We start from the raw sequence: 22,151 nt of genomic DNA, 5'->3' as shown, positions 1-22,151 counted from the left end.
GTATGCTTTGACATCGGAGACACCCTGTCGTTTGACAGTGCAGGTCCTCGACGTTGGAATCGCGATGCGACGCGGCAACGCAATGACACGATGCAGGCACAGCAGGAATGTCCCTTAAAGCCCTTTCTATTCTGGGGCATTACGCGTCCTAGGGCAGCGTCATTGTTCAGGTATCTCACGTTACTCCGGTAGCCACCGAGTAGTGGGAGAGCAAGCTTGCAATCCGCGTTGAAATTCGCACCGCGCCCGAAGCGTGACTTGCGCGCAATGCAAATCAAACGGGGGTTTGTTTATTAAACAGAGAGACCACATGCGCTCTTCTTCTCTCACTCTACCTGCCGACCTCTTGACGGATCGACAAACCGGAAGCGCCATAAGTCAATAGGATCCTGAACTCGAGGGTCGAAGTGCATACCTGCGTGGTGTGCACTTCATGATTCGCGTTTGTATTAAGAGATTTTCGCACAAACATTTTCCGCTCGACTCGTTTGCAAAGCTCGAAAGTCTTAGAAATATCCGTTTCGATCACAGAATATTGAATAATCCCAAAAATGTAATAAATTTTATCTGTGAATAGAATTAATTCGATAAAAAACTGCAATACTAATTAAATTCAAATAAATAATATTTTTGTACATCATATTTTTTTAATTAGATTAATTTTGTTTTTACTTATATTAACACTTATATAATTAATTTCATTAAATGTATATACATAATTTTATACCTTCAACTTTTAATTCATGTAATAAATGTAAAGTTTCAAAATTTCTGTAATACTAGTTGCTACCATTTGTAAAAAAGAAATATATATATATTTTTAAAAAAGCACAGATTTAACAAAGCACATTAATATCTGTAAAAATCACATTATAAAACATTTTCAGATAATGGCAACTTTGCAAGAAATAAAACCATGACTTCTAACTTCCGGCGTACAATATCCCGAATGAAATATTCAGCGCGAGATGCGAGTAGCGACAACAGAGAGACGGGAAATCCATAGATCAATTGTTAGCGGTACCGAAAATAAAATTGTATCTCTTTGAATACTTAATGTTTGTGATATCAGAGCTATCGATGATGTTCCGCAATGTATTAGCGACGCGTCGGAAATGTCGTGCGTCCCGCAGGTACATACGTCCGATAAATCGCGGGCGATTGGGATCGAGGAAAGCATTATTAATCTAGAGCGCACCGCTTTTGCTCGCAATTTCGAACGTCCTTTACTCGTGGCTATGTTTGAACTGTTCGCTCGAGTTGCGAAAGGTTAATATAAATACATTTTATTACCGATATATCGCGCATATATAACATATAACAGTTTCAGTTAATAGACAGATGGTGACTAATAGGTTTACGCAAAATGTATTCAATTTTATACCCATTACAATCCTGGTACGTATATATAAGAGATCAAATGATATTTCGCGTTTTAATAATGCCATTTAAAGTAATATAATACCAAAGAGCAATGTAATGTTTGGCGCATTAATTTACATTCTGATATTTCAAAGTGCACGCCCGCAATCTTGTCGGCTCGCTGCTTTTCGCGAACATTCGGCTATGTTAAAAGCTGCACGAGCTGTTGCACGCGATACTAATGTCGTCGTTACGATACGTCTAAAAACCTCGGGTGCTCGTGACAAAAAGATGAAGGAACAGTACGGCGGTATGCCTCATGCCGCTTCTACTCCTGAAGAAGCGGAATCCGACAAGCCAGGCTGCTGTTGCTCGTGAGTTTAAGGAGAGCGCGGCAATTAAGTCGATAGAACGCTCATCACATTTACGAGATTGCGAATTACGCGACGTTTCGTGCACGAAAAGATATATATCATTCTTCAATGCGTAGACAATTGCGAATTAACCCTCGAAAGTGATAAGTCAGTAATGCATCTTAAGTAATATATATATATGCATATACATATCATTATTATTTTTTCTCACTCTAATTCATCGTTATATCATATTCTATATCTCTTTTTCTCGTTTATAAATAAATATATGAATAAATTGTATTAATTAAAAAATTAAAAATTATATTTGACTTGACCGATTTATTTCATCTGATTATAATTGTTGGTGATAAGTGTATTGTGTTTACTGATAGTTTATTCGCGGCTTTATACGTAACGATACCGTATATCTTTCCAAAGACGTTCGCCAGGCACTTTTCGTATTCTCATAACACAATTTCAAGATGTGCACTCTGAAATAGAAGAACGCCAGTGCTTGCGATCTCGCTACAGTCATCCGTCGAGGGGCACTCTAGCCGTAAATTACACAAATAACTTTCCCGTGCACCTTAGCTATCGCATAAAATCTTTGTAGAAGCCCACCTTGTGCACGATTCCGTGCATAATATGTCTTTTGCGTTCATCAGAATTAAATGGCGAAGAGAAAAATGATGACGCGAACAGCGAACCCAAGATCGAAATCAAAGAATAGTGGAATCTATTTCTAAAACTTAATTGAATTTGATCAAAAAAGTGATATAAAATAGATATTGAAAAAATGATTTGTTGTTTTTGCGCTATTTTATACAAGTTTTATAAGCAGAATGATATTTATATTAAGAATTCTCATCATAAATCATTAAGATTGACACAATTTTTCTTTGCAAAAATAAAGACTATAACTTTTGACATTATAATATTGACATTATATATTCATTAAATTATAAAATATATGTCAAATCTAAATTCTATTAACGTAAAGTTCACATATAAATTTAAAAAAGATTTTTCATTGATTTATATTTCCAAAAGGAGCACAATATTTTCGAATTAGATGTCAAAATAGGTTATACAAAATTATGTATCTCGTTATTTTTGTTAAAAAAAAATACATTTCAAAAGTATCTTATTTTGCAGAGATTTTTTAAACATATCATTTATTATGAATCGTTATTGAATTATTGTTACAGAGGTTTACAAAATTGAGAACAGTGCGAGTATATTCATCATTTTCAGGTGATTATTCTTATATCTCGTTATTGCAGTTCGGAGCAAACGTTTTCTAAAACTACTCCGTAAAATTAACTTAGCACAGTAAAACTCTTAAACCAATTTCCGACTAACTGAATTTAATATACAATCGCCGTCGCTCTATTTCGGTGATATGCATAATTTATTGAACAATTCATACAGACTCACTAAAAAAAAAGATCAAGAAAGATGAAAACGCTGTTTTTCGTTCGGTTACTCGACTTTTATACGCGTTAGGAAGGAGTAAAAATCGAGGTAAAGACTTACTTGCGAGTCTACAAAGACCGCAATTTCCGAACTTTTCCGGTTTAAGCGCGTTAAGATTAAGAGCTATAAAAGAATCGGCCCATAAAAATGTATATTGTAAACATGGGTCTTTGGGGAACGCTCCGTTAACTCAAGGATAGTGGCGCGACACAAGGCCTCTCCAGCCTCACTTGTTCCGTGAAAAAGCCGCGCAAACTTTCCCATTTACCCACTTTACATACATGGTGTTTCTCACTTAATATTTTACTTTCGCGAATTATCATCTTGTCTGTATTCCGGTGCGAAAATCCATTTTCGTAGAATTCGTATTTATTAATTATACATTACATCTAGATATATATTTATGATGTACGAGTGATATATCACGTACGATCAAATTTATCACACGTACAAACGTTGACGAACGATCTCAAGACTGTAAAGGATAAAAAAGCTTTTGATAATTCCATCTTTTTTGTGTTTCACCAAGTACGCACAATAAGACACGTTGAAAAATGTATATTAAAAAAAATATTTAAGCAATTCGCTATACCAATAATTTGTATAGCTTTTCAAATATATATATATACATATATATTATATTGAACATGGAAATTCCGCATCACGTCTCTTGCGCCGCGCTGTATCTTAATTCAAGCGAAATGCCTTACACATCTTTAACGATGCAAATTGCACCGGAATATTTAACCGATCGTAAAGGAGGATTTGCCAGCGGCGTTGCCGCAGCCGCGTGGTACTTTCATTAATCGTACCGCGTGCGATATCAACCCCGCGATATAATAACGTGAATCCGGAAATCATATACATTCTTGGAAATTATATTATACATGCGTCATAAGGCTGGGATGGGCTACGCGTATATATATTTTTTTACAGCGTATAAAGCGCAATTAAAGCAGCCGGCGGCTGCACGGCCGCATTTTCATCAAATTAGTAACTACGCAAGATTGCAGATGCCATGAACTCGTGATATTAAAGCCGTTGTTATTATGTGTCATTATTATATTACTATTCGCGTATTAACTCTCGACGTGATGTGTTTGTTAATGGCAATTCTAATTAGACGGGAGCTAAATACGTTTCGTTTAATCGGAGAAACGTGTTTAGAAAAACATGTACTTATAACATTTTCTATATATTGATCTACTCTCGTAATATCATATCTTAAGCTTATTGCCTTATACTTAAGTACCACTCCTGATTATGTAATATCATTCATCTCGAATAGCCATTAGGCTCAAAGATGATACGCAAGTATACCGGTTCTCTTACGCAAATGCCATGCAAATTACATTTTCGAATTACCGTGTAATTCGCAGTGATGGAGTGCATAAAATTGTACCCGATAGAATCGAAATATATCCGCGAGATATTATAGAAAATCGTTATTTTATCCAACAGCTGAGCACCGCGCCACGTGCGATATTTCCATAAAAAAGAATCTCGCGCGCACGAGATTATTTATAACGATACGCGCAGGGATTAAAAAAAAGGAGGAATAAGAGCGGGCACGTTTGCGCATCTCGTCGCTTGAAAAAAATCACTCTTGAGTAATTCATCTCGCGGCGACGTAATTTTAATGATGACAGAGCGACGGTATTTTTCGCGGTGCTCAACGACGCGTACCGAAAACGTGCATCAACGCCACCGGGAAAAACTCAGCGACGATATAAAGCTGAGCATATTAGCATGACAAGCAACGAGCATCAAATTGCCGGACCTAAAAGCCGACCCCAGAAAAGCGCAGCCGCCGTCGCCGCTCTACCCTGCTAAATCGTCCGTGCGCTTCTAATGGACTTGCCGTGAGTTGCGGCGAAAGTTTCGTCCGGGCCTGCGAAGATGCCACCGGCGTGATATTCCACGCGTTTATCTGACAATCCCGGACGCGTGCGTCATTTTTTTAAGATCTCGATTTTTTTTTTTAATTTTTTTAAGGTCCCGTAATCGTAAGCGTAATCGTCTAAAAAGACAAGAGAGGCCAAGAGACACTCGTCTTCTCGTTTCTCTCGAGAACGAGAAGCGATGCTCTTGTCGCGCGACTTCGTTAATGCGCCTAGTAAAATGTGCTCCGCGTGACTTAGATTGGATGAAAAGACGGAGAGAGGCTCTTTTCCCGTATACGTACATATACGTCTATATATTTATATACACACGGAGCACTTTAGAGTCTTGCACAAATGCAAATCTTGATGAGGGATGGGCGCGGGCGTGCATATGCGCATTCATCTACATTCGTATATTACATTCGTAATAGTTGTGCATAGATTTGTCATGTATAATACATTCTGATTTGACATAAATGATAACGCACAGTTCAGGTCAGGTAAATGACTGAAATAATCGAGTCGAGACCGTTCATATACATAGGTACATATATACGCGTCGCGTTTGCGCGCTATTTCGTCTTTTTTCCTTTCGGAGATAAACATGACGGTTAAATTGCCGATTATCTTCGCCGATGATCCCGATGACGCTGATGGATCATAGACAGATCATATGGTGAAAGAGCGCGCGTTAACTTTTTCATCGGTGCCAGAAGCGGTCAACAGGAGTTCCGTATATATGTACGGCCCGGTGTCCGCAGTTTAGTTAATATTATTGTCACATAGATGGTCGCGATAATCGTTTTATAAAAATTAACATCGATTTTATAAGCGAATTTGCATGAAAAATCCCCTCTCGGCATGCCGGACTGCATATGACACGTACACGTTGGACACGTGCGCGTGTATACGTCACATATATTTACGCATATATATATATACGTACATACGTATATACGACTTGCCGCATGCATACGATGTGCATGTGTATCGCGGGCGTATGCTGTCGCATATAAAATATATATCTACACCATAGATCGCGCGCGAGCGCGATATATGTGTGAACGAGACATTAAAGTGTGGACGGCCGAGTACGCCGGGGATTCGACATATTTTAGCGAACGATTTGCAATTTAAATGTTATAATTAATGACGTCCCGTCGCGATGCGGCGGTCGCCGAAAAGTGGCGAAAAAACGCCGAGCTCTATAATAGAGCGCCTATACTCTCATAGATAAAACGCGATAATCGGCCGGAAGTTTCGGATTCGGCCGATTCGGTTAATATGGAGAAATCTCTTGGGATCATTCGCTCGGCAAAAAAATGCGATGCTTTTAGTATTCTTTGAACGTTCGGAAATGTGCGAAGAGACCTCGCGGCAACTCAGCAGGACGTTTCGCGAGACCGATAAATTTTACACGTGACTGTCGCGTGATATATCTTGGCGGAGGTGAAAAAAAAAAAAAGAAACAGGAGCGTATAGTTAACGAGGAATATGCATAATCGTATCGAATATCCAAGTGACTTGAAATAGAAAAATGACGCGATATTATCTTGCAAGAGTACTCGCGAGCTCGATCGCCCCGGGGAGGCTGCAAATGCATCGTCGTAATGTATTTTCATTTAAATCCATAAGAGCCGATTGCATATATCCGCTCACGAATGCGCGTTGTTAACGTTATTATCACTTTTACGTCATGGTTACTTGAAACCACATGGATAACTGTCGTATAACTGCGACGAGTCAACGAGGCATAATTAACGCGTCGGTCACGGAGTCATTTAATCCATTTAATAATTCCACTGTTTAAATGTTTACACGGTGGCGGGACGCTCTCAGCATTAATGATGCGTGAATCCGAAACGGCTTAATTGAAGTCTCCCGTAACCATGGGATATTTTTACAGCACTTAAACCCCTGACAAAATATTTTATGCAAAACGCGCTTTCTATATATCTTTTGCTTTAATATTTTAATATAATTATAACAGTCTCCTCTTGAAATGAAGATGAGAAAGCTTTTATTGAATTGACGCAAATAAAGATTTTACTTAGAACAATATAAACCGAGGTCGTGGCTGCGGCAGAAAGATAAATGTGATTAAACTATTTAATCAATTAAATGAGAAATAATTTCGCAAATAGCTCCTCGTTCGATATTTCTATCGTAATTTGACTATAAGAAAGAAAAGAAACCCTCGATATATAACATCTCCAGTAGTCTGATTAGGTACTAAAAATCGCGGATGTTTCGCGTGCATTTCTTTAGTCACTTTTCAATCGTAAGCTTGTGCAGCAACTTTGACGACGCAATCAAAGTCCCCTATTACCCACGCGAATTTCACGTAACAAGATGCATGCGCTTGCAGCTTGCACGACGGCTATAATCGCGATGTATACAGCAGGTTGAAATATCGACAGCGCGCGGGCGTATACGCGCATACAAGGCAACTAGAAAGTAACCCGGTCGACCTCCCGGTATACTATTTTTTTTTTTTTTTTTTTTTTTTTTGCGTCGGTACACCCGCCCGGTGATGGACTCCTGTGATCGAGTCGATCGCTAACCTGGCTGCTGGCTGCTGGTGGCGTAAACGATGGCGCACGCAGCGCAATCGCGTCGACAATCGAGCCGTGCACGGCGCGTCGCAATCGATAAGACGATTGTAATTTATCGTGCCCCGATGACGACGATCTTTTTACTCCCGGTGTGGTCCCGGCTCTGAAAAGGTCGCGGCTGACTAATGGGAATGTCGCCGTGGAATGGAAGCGCTTTGAAAATAATTCAATGTACCTCGATTAAATATACGATTCTCGAAGTAAAGCATTGGACGAATAACGCGCGTTCTTGCCGCGTCACGCAATGATTTCCTATAGATGTTGCTCTAAAGACCGTAAAAGTAAGACATATTCCCCGAACTTACATACGTGTTAAGAATCTCCCTCTTTGGTAGAGAAGAAAATGCGAAAATTAGAGCGCGCGTTTCTTCGTCCCGGTTAATTAACACTCGCGAAGATGCACTTTGTGCATGTGCGTGTACTGAACTAGAATGATGAGCTATCTTCCGTGCGATTATCGCGATAGAAAGAATCAGCACGAATCTATCCTCTGTATTCCTCATTAATTCCCCACACGCGTGCGTCTCTTTGTGTCACACGCGCTCTGATCGTATTCTCTTATGCCCTTGTGCAAAAATATTTTTATTATCGTCCGCGCGATCCTATTTCTCGAGGAAAAACGAGCAGATATATATATATATATATATATATATATATATATATATATATATACGCGTTATACGTCCGCCTACGCGAAAGAAGAAGAGAAAGAAACACGAGAGCGAGAGTGCATTTTACGTTGCACTGCACCTCTAGTGCAACGTAACTCGATTGGCAGCCGCGCGCATTAATGAACGGGACGCGGCCCGCTGATTCAATCTCGCAGTCATGCGTACGTCGAAACGTAATCGCGGGTACGAGTTTCGAGTCAAGGATCTTTTAATGTCACCAAGCACTCGGTGCATCGATGCACGAGCGCGTTATAAATTAAAAGACGCGGTCATATCGCAGAAGAGGATACTTCCGAAGAGGATCCTCTTCTCTATATATCTCCCTTTTTCTCTCTTCTTCATCTGGCCGCATCTGCAATTTTTCTCAATCTGCTTAACGAACGGAATGATGGTTCCCGTTCATCGACCGAGTTCGCGTCTCATCGGAATGTTAATCGCGTCGCGTGCGGATCTCGCGGAGCGATAAGCAAGTATTGCAACGAACGAGCGAGCGAGCTAGCCACGCGAAGAATGCACGTGAAAAGGGAAAGGACTTGGATGTAAAATTGCACGTTTTCTTGTTGCCCGTTTTCCCTGAATGCCCCCGGTGGCAGTGCTAATTTGCATCGACGGCGATGCAATTAAGATGCGCGACACGGGTGTGCGAGAGAGTCGCCGTTGCGCCGACATATTAAATTAAACAAATGCGATTGGCGGTGGATAAAAACGAAATTATTAGCGGACACAGGCACACGCGGGAGTTTTTCCGTGTGTCACTTCAATTATTTATGTATATTGGGTCAAGTTGTTTAAATAATAACTGTCCTGAGTGGAGAGAACGAGACAGCCCGTAAATATCCGGCCTTTATACAATTTTAGATATTTCAAAATACAATAGATACAAATATTATATGTAACATTTAAAGTAATACATATTTTAATATAAATTGTTAGAGATTCCAACGCTCAATTAACATTTCGATGTAATATCCATTTTTTATGACAAAGCTTTTATGTACATTTTCAATTATAATCAATGTTTTACGTGTGCGTTTCGGTATTATTACTCCGATAAAGAGATTTAAAAACCATTTTCTCGCATAAACACGCACATGGATATTTTTATACTTCCTCCACCTCATGTAATTCAAATTAAAAGTCTTATAATGTAACTTTTATTCGAATCAAGATATCAATTAATTTGTAATTAAATAAAATTTTATATTAATAAAGAAGAGAAATAAAAGAATCGAAAATTTCTAGATACTTATTTTAAAGACGATTCATCGCAATAACGGAGTGAAAATAGATATATGAAGACAACTACTTGAGACGAAATAAAATACGACATCGCGAGATAAAAATGATATATGCTGACGAGTTTTGTATATATCTACTATCATTTTGTCGCGAGTATACGATTTCTGGCATTTTGATGTTTAATTTCACTCGATGATTGAAGATCTCGAAAAACACTTCTTTATGTATAGGACCATACATTCGGCCGTTAAATATAACCACATGGTTCTTAATCTATCATAAGTCCGTCCGTATATTAAATAAATCAAAGTCAGACGTGATGCTCAGCGTTAAATATAAATGCAGGCTCTTGTCTTCTGTTCTCTCGAAACGCGATTGACATGTACAAGTATATTCCAGCTTGACGAATCATGTTATATCTTTAGAAAATAATTTGGCCGTGCCAGAAAAATTTTCGCAACTGTTGTTTTAATAAATACGCGCGTTACGTCAGATCTAAAAATATGCAAGTAACGCATATCGGTGCTCGCGATAACGCGTGTTCGTTTACATCATATTTGATCTACGGTGCAACAGCTCACCTCACGCGTTAGAGGCCATAAATAAACACGCTATCGTCCACTCATCCCGAATGATCGACGGGGATTAAGATGCGCGCATTAACGAGACGCTTCGCGCTTTCCCATCATGGATTCAACTGCAGTTTGCGCCTCTTCAACGATTATTTGACTCGCAAAGTAAAATAAATTCCTTCGCGATGTTCAGAAGCACGGCCGATAATGGGCGCAATTCGATTCTTTTCACTTGCATCTACAGATAACACAACACGCATATTTTCACGATGCATCATCACATAAATTACCCGTTGCGAATCTCGCAATGATGTACGAATTATGTCTTTCGCTATAGTGTCGTATGTGTACTCAGTTTGATACGGTATCTCGTTGTCCCTCGTATAAGAGCGCGCGAAACTGCAATAAAGAGAGTATAATTCAATTTTTTTGCCGCCTTATATGCCGCGCGTTTTCGCAGACTCGGTATAGCAGATGCGGATCTCGCGATGCGACGAGTGCAGTAAAAGCTGATGCGTTGTATGAAATATGCGAATAAGGATACCTGGAATGTAGATAAAGAGGTATCACGTGACTCTTGGTATCTGACGAGAGAGTAAGGTATTCCCCAGACCCGCAAAGAGAGAAACTTTACAGACTTTCGTCTCTCGTAAAAAAATAGAATGAAAATCCATACGCGAGGAAGGAAAACAGAAGAAATGTCTGATTAATTGCATTTAAACAAACAAGTTTCAACAATTTTCGTTCGCAAAGAATTTTTTTTCTTCTCCTTCCGATATCGTCTTTCCCAATTTCAAAGCATTTGTTTAAGCATCATCTATTTCTGTTTCAGATATTTCCGCTCGCAGACTAAAAAGCTCACCGAGAGCCACCGGTAAAAATTTTTACGATTAGGTCCACCGTATTTACGGTATGATAACCAGGAGTGTATAGTTTGAAAATTATGGGCTATGAGATATAGAAATATACTGCTGCGGGAATCCATTCGATTCGGTTGCTTCGGTAATCTTTGGCACGAAAAGCCTTCGCGATTTACGTGTGATTCCAATAATTCATCTTAAACCTTCATGTATAGTATACATATATGTATTTACAAATATGTATTGATAATTTTGCATAAAAGTATCTGTAATATAAAAAAATTCTAATAAATTTAACAAAAAATAAAGAAGCACTTCTCGTATCGTTGAGCTATTAATTATTAAATTATTTTGGGTTGAATAAAATTCGAATGGCATCGATTTTATTGCCTCTGTTAACTATTAAAACGTGCAACATACATATTGCACAATTCGGCTAATCCTGTCGCCGACATAGTGTTTTGAAAACGTTCATTCGAAAGATTTATACGAAATCCGAGAGATTACACGTCTAAATCTATGGAGGGCCGAGGGTCCGAGGGTGAATTGTCAGAATCCACACGTGTAACGGAAGGATGGCGACTCGTCCGGTTTATTGACCCCTAGGCTATATTGACAGTTTAAAAAGTGGATCGATCGTCGGATGGACAAACGCAAGAGCAGGTAGCACAAGCGTCGGGATGAAGGGGAGAGACGGCGGACATGCCAGACGAATTCTAAATACGATTCTGAGACAGAGAACACGCGGCCGTCCGTCAGTTATCAAATAAATGGCGGCAAAGAGGAGGCGGCCGGCTGGCAATGGCCAGCTTGGAAAACGATAGTGCGCAACGGTTATGAAATAACGATCGCCGGGGCTCGTCGGTCCACAACGTGACACGTATACACGACCCGAACATTTATTTATCGACAATTCGTTTTACCTGGTCCGTTATTTACGGCACTCGTGGGCGGAGAGAGAAAGAGAGATGGAGAGAAGAGAGAGGGAGACAATTGGGCCGGTTATCATATCGTCGTCGAAATGCCGGTCGAATACTCGGACATCCTAGTTACGTCAATTGTCTGTACCCTAGTAACCCTTCGTCAAGAGGACGAAATTTGACAGACGTATAAACCGAAGATTGAGGAAGATTGAGGCCATCCGGCTTTGAGAAAAATCGTGCTGCGCCGCAAACATTTCGTCGAACGTATTGTATTGATTATTTAATGCAAAAGGTATAGAAAATGACAGTTGGTTAATTACGCATGTAAAGGTTTAGCTAATAAAAGATTTTGCGCGCACGCTTTTTAGTCGAAACTGGATTTATGTAAAATTATGAAGTTGGGTCTGATAGAAATAAGACATTTTTATCTTCTTAACAAAAAATAATGAATGTTGAATGAATATTTTCTCTTTGTACTCAAAGATTTTATCCTAATAACTTAAATTTTTAAAAGATGTAATTATCGGTTACGTTAATAAATGACACTGTTAAATTAATTTTCAAAAGAGTTTCATAATCTTGAAGTAAAATAAGATGAGTTAATATTCTAGTCATTAACTTTTTGCATCGATCCTTGACACATATTTTACATTATAGCTTTTACAAATTGCAACTCATATTTTACATTTTTAAAGCAGACTATTCTCGCGTTATCGAAGCATGGTCAAATGGCGTTTTGTTATCGATACTACACAATTGCTTATGCAAACTGTATATGTTTCTAAAAAATTTACTCGCATCTACCATAGAATTCTATTCGACCGTAGTTGTAATACGCTGAAATATTGACGGATGTACAAGTTTTCATATATCCGGAATAAACATATAACGCACTGATTGCGCGTCGATTAATTAAGAGAGATAAAAAACCGCATTTAGCAACCATCGCATTATTAACCCTTGTGTGCGCACCCGGTTACCCGGGTGCCCACCACTGCTCATTTTTGCATGTAAGTGGATTAAAAATGAAAATTTCGCTTTGTACGCCCGGATCGTCGTTATTTAACTCATTTTTAAGCAAATGGTGCATTTGGAGATTTTTAAGAATTTTTTTAAGCATAAATAATTTAGTTTAGAGCATACATATGCCGCGGACGCACCCGGTTACCTGGGTACCCACCATAGAAAAATTCAATTTTGAGTGAACTATTAGCTTTTTTTATTAATTTATTTGATTTATGCACGTGAGATGAGTTGCGTAATGATAGAATATATGAAAATTTATGTAAAAAACAAAAAAAAACATTTATTTATTGCATTCTATGCACTTGGCAAAAGTTATCGCATGTTCATCGCAAATAGGCCTATCACATTCGGAGCAGGCCTTTCGTGTTTTCCTTCTCTTCTTAATTGTTTGTTTGTAACAAATATGGCAGGAACCGATAACTTTCTTCCTTCCTGATGCATCTCGTTGAACTGACGGACCTGGATTAGCCTCCACTGGATTTACTGGCCGACCGATTACACTTTCAATAGCGATCTTGGTGCTATAATTTCTCATTATTTGCACGTTATGATATCGATCCTCAATCATTGGCGTTGCAAGTTCTTCGCTCAATTGGTGTAGAAATAACCGTCGCTGGTTGGTTTTTTTCGGCAGCATCTTATTATTTTCATAATAAATGAGGTAGGCAGCGAGTGAGGCAACGTCTAACATGTTGAAAAACATAACTACCGGCCATCTCAAAGTGCGACGTTGTGTAGTGTATCTACTAATCGTGTCGACGCCAGCTTTATGTTTATTGTAATATGTGATAATATGGGGTTTCTTCTTAGCATCATCGTTCACAGCCATGTCGGAATGCATCGTTGATATTAGAATAACTGCTTCATTCTTCTTCGGTACGTAGGAGCACAGCGTTACTTTTTCGTGGAATCCAAACATAGTAGAGTATAGTTCTCTCGATTTATTTCGAGCCATCGCACTTGGAATGTAAGGTTTATTTTTCTTCAAAGTGCCAACTAAAGTTAACTTCCATGAAAGTAAATGTTTGGCAAGTGGTAAGGTTGTAAAATAATTATCCATGGTAATATTTCTACCACTGCCTCGGTACGCGGCTGCAAGTTCTTTTACTATTCTTTCTCCTTGATGTTTCTCTCGAACATTACCTGTTTTGCCTGTGTAAATGATGCCGTGCAAGGGATAGGCATTTTCAGCGTCGCAAATCCACCAAATCTTGATTCCATATTTGGCTGGTTTCGAAGGTATGTACTGCGTAAACTTTGTGCGACCGCGAAAAGGATAAAGTTGTTCATCGATCGTTAAATTCTCCGTCGGCTTGTACATCATAGATAAATTTGCGTTGAGCATTGTCCAGAGATCACGGATCGGAGCTGCTTTGTCCTCTTTTGCGCGTTGCTGGCGTGTATTGGCGTCGTCAAATCTAATAAAACGCATGATGTTTCGAAACCTATTGAGCCCCATTGTCGCTCGATAGAGTGGATATGAATTTGAATGCCACATAACACTTGTATGATCGATGTTAGAATTATTAACACCAGAGCAAATCAAAATGGCCATAAATGAGTACATTTCTTGTACAGTAACATGCTTCCATTCTCGCTTCGAATCTGGATGCGCTGCATTGAATGCTGCGTAGACTGACAAAGCCTTTTTATTTGTATGTCGAACGATAATGTCTACCATATCTACTGTGAATATTTTCTTGAAAGTGTCGCTTATTGAAAGTGTTATGGTACTTCGATGAGGACCACTTTGCTGACGCACTACATTATGAGATGCAGTTTGATGTTGATGAAGCGGCGTTTTATTCCATACCGTTTTATCTTTCGCTATGTAAGCGCATAGTGTTTCCCCTACTGCTGCTTGATCCTCTCTTTCACTTTCTCCTTCCTCTCCCTCTTCTTCGCCATCTAAGCATATTAGACCAAACTAAATATTAGTTATGATTTTTTATTTCGCGCGGCAACAATTTATAACAATTTTATATACCTTCTTCGGAAGGTGCATCAATTTCCTGAGCAACTGGCATTTCTTGATTATCTACACCAGATTCATCGCTATCAAGAGCCTCACGCTCAGGCAAAATTTCATTTGGTAACCAGTCGCCATCGCTGTCAGACGCTTCGTCTGACGACTCGTCATCATCGTCTCCTAATATCGCGTTCAAATAAGCTTCTTTTTCCGTTTGATTCAATCTAAGATAAAATTCATGCATTATTTATTTTTTCAATAAAATAACAGAAAGAAATTAGAATTTTTAAATAAAGCACTGAAAAAAACCATTGATATACATTTTGTTTTACCTTGCAAATTCAGTCCTCGATAATTCCTCCATGTCTCTACAGTATATTGCATAGGCTAGCCAAACGTTTCCGTTAACTGTAGCACGTCTGTGCATGCGAAGAACACGATTCGCACTGACTCACATCTATTCAGACCCTTCTTTAAATGTAAGGAGGGAAAACAGCTGGCTGCTTGGCAGCCTTAGTAACCGCGCGCTACCTGCGTCGACCTCGAAAATCCTGTTTTCTCTTACCTTTGTACGAGCTACAGCAAACCAATTTATTTACAAATGCTTCGGCCTCTCATTTTTTATGTTTATTTACTGAGATAAACGCTAAGGAAACCATTTCAATTGCATAAATATTGAAAAAATTGAAAAAATAAGAGGTGGGCACCGGGGTACCCGGGTGCGTCCGAACGTTGGTAAAGTTGGGTGCGTACACAAGGGTTAAACTTTGCATCGGATTTCATCGAGCATTGCCAAAACGTCATTTGCTTCCGCACATGTAGTAAATTTTTTTTTTTTTTTTTTTTATTAATCCAGATTAGATTTCTCTCACAACGAGAATATCGAAGCATCTCGCGGGAGAGGCAGCTTTTACATTACCTTCGATATAAATCGTGCGGTATTACTACGTACCTACGTGACTTCGAAACGCTTTCGACCTTCGTTATTCACCGGGTGTAATTAATCTCGCTTAACTCGCGCGTCGAAGACGGAGGAATCAGAAAGGGAGAGAGAGAAAGAGTAAAAGTAGCGATCCCACATTATGTATCAGCGATAAATGGCATCACTCCTGCCGCCCTGCTTGCGTAAAGTGCACTCTTCCACCAGTTGCGGCTTCGCACCTTTCTTTCTTTTTTTTCGCCGCGTCTGCTGGATGCAAATGGCCAAGTTAACGCGCGTGAACACGTGCATTGCAAGTATTATGTCACCGGTGCGAGCGCGCGCTCCAGCTCGGTGAGTTCATCGGCGAGAAATCGAGATGCACATCACGGAAAATAAGTGACATCATCTAACGTTTGTTGGATGGAGCTGCATCGATCGCGATGAATATACGATACGATCGTTCGTTTTTAGCGTCATCGATCAATTCGGTTACAACACGGTGTGGAAAACATCCGGAAAATTATTTCGCGCAAGCAAACTCGCGTAGCTAATATAAGCCACGCGGATGCGCGCGCATTTCTATTATTCATACGTAAACCGTGTATTACGTCGTTCGCCAAGTATTCATAATTAAATCTATTTATGATCCAATTGTATTTAATTAAAATACGGTATCGTGTGAATTGAAAATCCTCCTCGACAGTTCGTTAATGCTCGCGAGCGAGACGAGGTACTTCTCATTCGGCTTCAATTTGAGCGGCGCGAGAGCAAAACTGGCACGATTAAAGCGCGGCGTGCGCGAATACTTTGTAGGACAATGGCTAATCTCGAGTCGTCGCTGTTTCTTGAGAAACGATTTGTTGTCCGTCTCTCTCATTGAGAAGGCGGATTAAATTTCACGTTGGCCCGACAAAATGTCAAACGGCACGATCATGCCGCCAGGCGTTTAGCTTCACTTCTCCAAGGGACAATATGAAGGCGGACACGTATATGTGGGAGAGTCGTTTATTCTTCAAGGAAAGAAGACGGATGATGACAACAACGTTACGCGCGTTACGAATTCTGTGTCAATGTCAGAAATTTGCTCACGTTCGCTACGAGAAACGTGTTGCAGATCGGTGTAACGAGAATCGTCGGCCTCGTTATGCTATACTTCGTCGCGAATCTAATTAAGCATTCAAATGAGGACAGGATAATAAGGCTATTTCGAATGGATGGGAATTAATTATTGAAGCGACGATAAATTTGACTATTCACTTCGACTATATATTTGAGTCTATTGAACTTGGTTGGGCGTTTTTCAAAAATATAAGCGGATGTAAAAGAGTTTTTAGAGATGCCTGTAATTTATTCAACGCGTATACTTTATGCAATATACTGTATCTATGTGTATCCACCTCCTCATCTCGCACACGTCGATTCTCGCCGTTAAATACTTAAATAGCAACGTGTACATACAGTGCATGTTGAAAAATTTACGGATGATATTGACAGTCAACCAAATAAGGATCAAACAAATATTTGGTTACAGCGCGCCGTTCTGCCGATAATCCATTATGTCGTGAAATTTTCAGCGTGTGTTCGCTGACCAGTTTTATCAGCAACATACCGTATCAATATTATGGTAAGGTCATATAGATCGTTGTCCTAAGTCCTAAATGAAGTTTAAGAATAAAGACTGATTCATCAATAATATCGTTTATTTATGCTACCTTTAAAATGTTATGAGTTTTGTCGTCAGCGTAAGAGGGATGTGAACTATATTTCGATTCGGTGGTTGATTAATCCAAAGTTGCTTTCATCAATTACAGCTATTATTGTGACTTTGCAGTGATTATCTATTTTTTCCACACTTATTGTTATTATATAAGTTATTTCCGATTTCTATTCGATTGTTTAAATTTAGTCGTGCATATGTTATTCCGGATGGAGTGCATATCCATCGTATTTCAAGCACGTTTCTCGACATTGTATTATAGTCTTGGACCAGGGTAACAGCTTCGATAAATTTAGGATTGCGTCACCGATCTCTCTGAGCGCCAGTCTCTCTCGCTGTGACACATCCATCTCGATAAATCGCGCCGGGATGAGATCGGGTGGAGATCAGACGTGGGTGATCCGATACAGGGACTGGTGCGTGTCAAGCGTAGGAGTCATAACGGGTGCCACAAAATCTAACGTTTAACGCGCCTGATTCCTGGAAGTGTTCGCGATCATATACTCTTGTCGCGATGCTTATGCAACCGTCTGTGAAATTTATGGTCATTGGGCGTCGCCACAACAATCATTTGCGTGCGTGACGCTACCTTTAACGCGTTCACATCTTGCCATCCGTCTTTTACGGCGATCTTGCGACAACGCATCGTTTCCACTTATAATCGCGCGTTTCATTCCCGTTTATTTTCTCTCTCTCTCTTTATCTATCTATCGTTGCCGTAGAGCGATGATATCATCGACCCTTGGCGGACATTTGGAATGACCAATGACCATTTCTGATAAATGACTACATTGCCGATATTAGACGCAATTTAGGTAATTGTCTCGCGTGTGTTATATTTTTAGGGTCGCTTGTTACGATGCTTTCGAAAAACAATTCATAAATTTTTAAAGATAATTTACCTATAAAAAATAACAACGGACGAATAAATTTATAAAGTTAATATATAGAAAAAAATTGCTAAAAAAAGTCTAGAGTCAATTAATTTTTTGGACGCTCGAAATACTTTGCAACTCAAAATATCCTAAAACAAATATAGTGACGGATTTAAATAATTTTTTTTAATTATACGATAAATAAATCTCTCCAAATAAAACAATCTAGTCGAAAAAGAGAGCGAATTATTCTTTTAATAGAAAATTGGAGAGATTGCTCTATTTATTGCTACTAACAAAATATTTATAGTATTTTACAAATTCACAGATAATACGTCGCTATATAATAAATATAGGTTTACGACAAGCATAAACTCATCAAGCAAAGAATTTCAGTTAATAACTACCATGTGTCACAAAAACTAAATCCAATCCTTGCATCATGCATTTTGTATGAGATCTATTTTCATCTCTGCTGACCGGAAGAGCGTAAACATCTACTGTATCTCGTGCAAGAACGTGAGTGAATCGTTTCCCGCTCAAGGCCTCGTGTATGAATCTATGATAGAAAAAGGAAACTTGCTCGAGTGTCAACATTTGTTGCTTGACACAGATTTTAAATCTGTTGAATTAAAAGCTCTTTACTCGTATTAATGTAATAAAAACATATTTTTTGGCAACATAGCATCATAGATAATTAATTTGACAGTTGAGAAATGCGAAATGCGCTAACTTTAATAAAATTAAAATTTAGATCAAAATTATCTACAAACGGCCAAATTCTTCGAATACCAAAACTTTGAATTTTCATAAATTTAATTTGTTAATAATAAATAAAATATGATGTAATTTCAAAATTTTTAAAGAAAAAACAAAGGGACGTGAAGTAGCCTCTAATTCTTTGTGGAATCAGAGTCTCTACGTGAATGATAGCTTTAGATCGGAGATGAAGAGCGAGAATTTGAGGCGTGGGATGCACGGTCCGGGGTGCGAACAAAGAAGAAGAGCATCGGATAAAGATGCATATCACACGTGTTGATTACATCACAAGAGAAATATTCTAACCGTAACACTTGCCCGCGCCTACACGTACCGTTCCAATATACATTAACCCGTGTGGCGCGCCAAGGTAAACGTGGACGAATAATTTATTGTGCCGTCACGACTTACGATATCGAGAGTCCACTATTTACTGTTTCGATACGTACGATATATAGTACATATATATATGTATGTATACACATCGTCTCGCCTTTGAAACAAACCTCTCGTCGCCAGGTCGAGTCTGCCGTGCTCGGCCCCGATCACACTTAGCGACAAACTTGTATAATCGGCCGTCGAAAGTTGTTGCACTGTGATTTGCCATTGGAAAGCTGTATTACAGTATAACTGTGACATGCATTTGCATTTGTATTAATCAAAGAATAAAATACTGTACTGCGAATTAAAGCCTAATCAATAATTGCTTTATTAAATCCGAATAATTAGTGTCATTTATATTTTTGTTCAGTATTAATATTCACGAGAGTTCTCCGGTGTATAAATGTATTAATGTGTATACTGTGTGCATATATTTATTTAATAATATATTTATATGCATGTGTATAGATATATTTTTATCTCATTTACATATTTAATATGATTGTATTTTTAAATGCGTCTTTGGAGACAAGCTGCTCCAAGCGCATTTAGAATACAAATATATAATGTCGTTTGGTAAACAATGAATTATGCGGAACAAGAGGTAGATAAATACAAATAAAAATACTATAAAATATTTTACATCATTTACGTTATTGAAAAATCCGAATTTTAAAGCAAGATCTTATAAAAAAGAAGCATTAATAATTAATTAATTGCGAGACGTATCATTTCTATTTTTATCTAATGTATTTTTCGTATAATTTGATGAGAAGCAACGCTTACGGTGTGTAGAGCTAATTGAAAATCGCTTAACAAGCGTCAACACCGATGGCATTCGGATTGAACCGACCGGGGATTCACGCCTTTAAAATCATGAATCAGCGCGCGACGCGGATCGATGATGCATCAGCCACGGCCGATGTATGACGTGCTTCATCTCCTTAGATATTCTTATCGATTATAACGTAAGAATCTCTCCGCGCGTGAATCGTTGGAAATGAAGAAAAAATAATTTTATGTCATCGACATTTTTTTCTCATTCATTACGCTTTCTTTGAATTGTATCTTTTCATCGACCTTCGAACAAGATAGGAGGAAAAGGACCGAGAGAAGAAGACAGGGAACGGCAGAATTTGATAGACTACAGGGAGGGTAGTTGTAGTCGTGTGCGATGGTAGAAAGCCGCGACTACGTGTGTGTTCCTAGTAAAGCATATTTACTTCGAGGGACGCGAAAGGCAGCCTCAAATCTAATAAGTCCCGAGAGCAAATATCTCTACGGAGGAAAACGTCGTTTTATCATGGTGGATATATTTCCGACATTTTTTTTCCTACATTGCGCGGTGGCTCCTCGTGCGTCGCGAAATATCTGGCGATTTTCTCCGATGGCCGTTGCAATCAACGATGTTTATCACGCGATTTTTATTCGATAATAATCACGATTAAAATCTCGTACAATAGGAGTTAGAAAAATCTGATAAAAATATTTAAAAAACGTCTCAACCTTTGGATGTCTCGCGAGATTTTTTGTTCTTTGGGACAATTTATTTTCCATTTTCCATTTCATTCTGACAATGAGGCGTTATGCTCAGAATAGATAAAATGGAATATTTGATCTATTCTGAGTATTTAATTTTAAGTGATTAATAATTTAGCGAACATCACAGTTATAAAATTAACTACTGTGCACCTCGAAAAACCTGTCAAGTGACATTGGTTTTCTAAAAGCCGATCGTTCAACTTTTGTACCCACTGAACCACCGATAACCGTACGCTTTTTCGCTTATAGTATAAAGAAGAAATTACCGTTGCATGAAGCCCTGGCGCAAAAATGATGTTCGAAAAAGTGTCTGACGCTAGGGTGAAAATATCCAGGAACTCACTAACGTTGTCTCTCTCTATCCGAGAAATTGATAGTGGTAGAGTGAGCCCCAAATGCCGAGCCGCGACAGGAAACCATCGATATTTAAGGCGAGAAAAGCTACTCGGCCGAGTAAGCATCTCGCTGCTATTGAATCGTTCTATTCGTTTCGATCTCGCGATCTCGAGATTTTGTGCATCGCTGCGTCCTCCGCGAACCGGTAGTGCTACGTCATAGTCGGCAACCACTTCCGGTTGGGAATGCATCCTCGAGAGAAGGGCGCCCACGAGAGATCGATAGGTCGAAGATGCTCGCACGGAGCCACGGCTGCGAATTTATGGCATTAATTATCGGCGTGTTCACATTTTTTCTGGTTCTTTCACCGGTATCGAGAGGCGATGTTAAATGACGTATACTCGGCCGTAAATAAAGAAGCGCTTATTGTTAATTTTTTTGCGAATGATCACGAGCGATTATAGAGCTTGTATGTCATTCAAAAAGTGTTTATATTTTAGATAGATTTTTAAATTTCGAAATCTAAAAGTTAAATGCAGAATTAAAAGTTTGATAAAATGTTTAATGCATAAATTATATGCGTAAATACAGTTTCTAGTTTAATTTTAAATAAGGGTATAAACAAAGCAGGATTAATTTTTTAATCCGAAAGCTCTCTCTCTTATTC

The 22,151-nt window shown here is 38.8% G+C and overlaps 1 protein-coding gene and 1 long non-coding RNA gene across 2 annotated transcripts in view; one reads left to right on the top strand and one right to left on the bottom strand.

Annotated features, from left to right (window-relative positions):
• Positions 1–22,151, bottom strand: part of trol (terribly reduced optic lobes) — a 141,359-nt gene that overhangs the window by 48,391 nt on the left and 70,817 nt on the right.
• Positions 10,612–11,180, top strand: LOC146725311 (uncharacterized). The gene is made up of 2 exons (XR_014924301.1): positions 10,612–10,737; positions 11,007–11,180. It is a non-coding gene; the product is annotated as an uncharacterized LOC146725311 (long non-coding RNA).

The sequence above is a fragment of the Nylanderia fulva genome, unplaced genomic scaffold (genome assembly GCF_048542155.1).
Source record: "Nylanderia fulva isolate GAGA-0341 unplaced genomic scaffold, ASM4854215v1 Scaffold1, whole genome shotgun sequence".
NCBI lineage: Eukaryota > Metazoa > Arthropoda > Insecta > Hymenoptera > Formicidae > Nylanderia > Nylanderia fulva.
The sequence above is the reverse complement of the archived record's forward strand: the minus strand, read 5'-3'. Positions and strand labels throughout refer to the sequence as shown.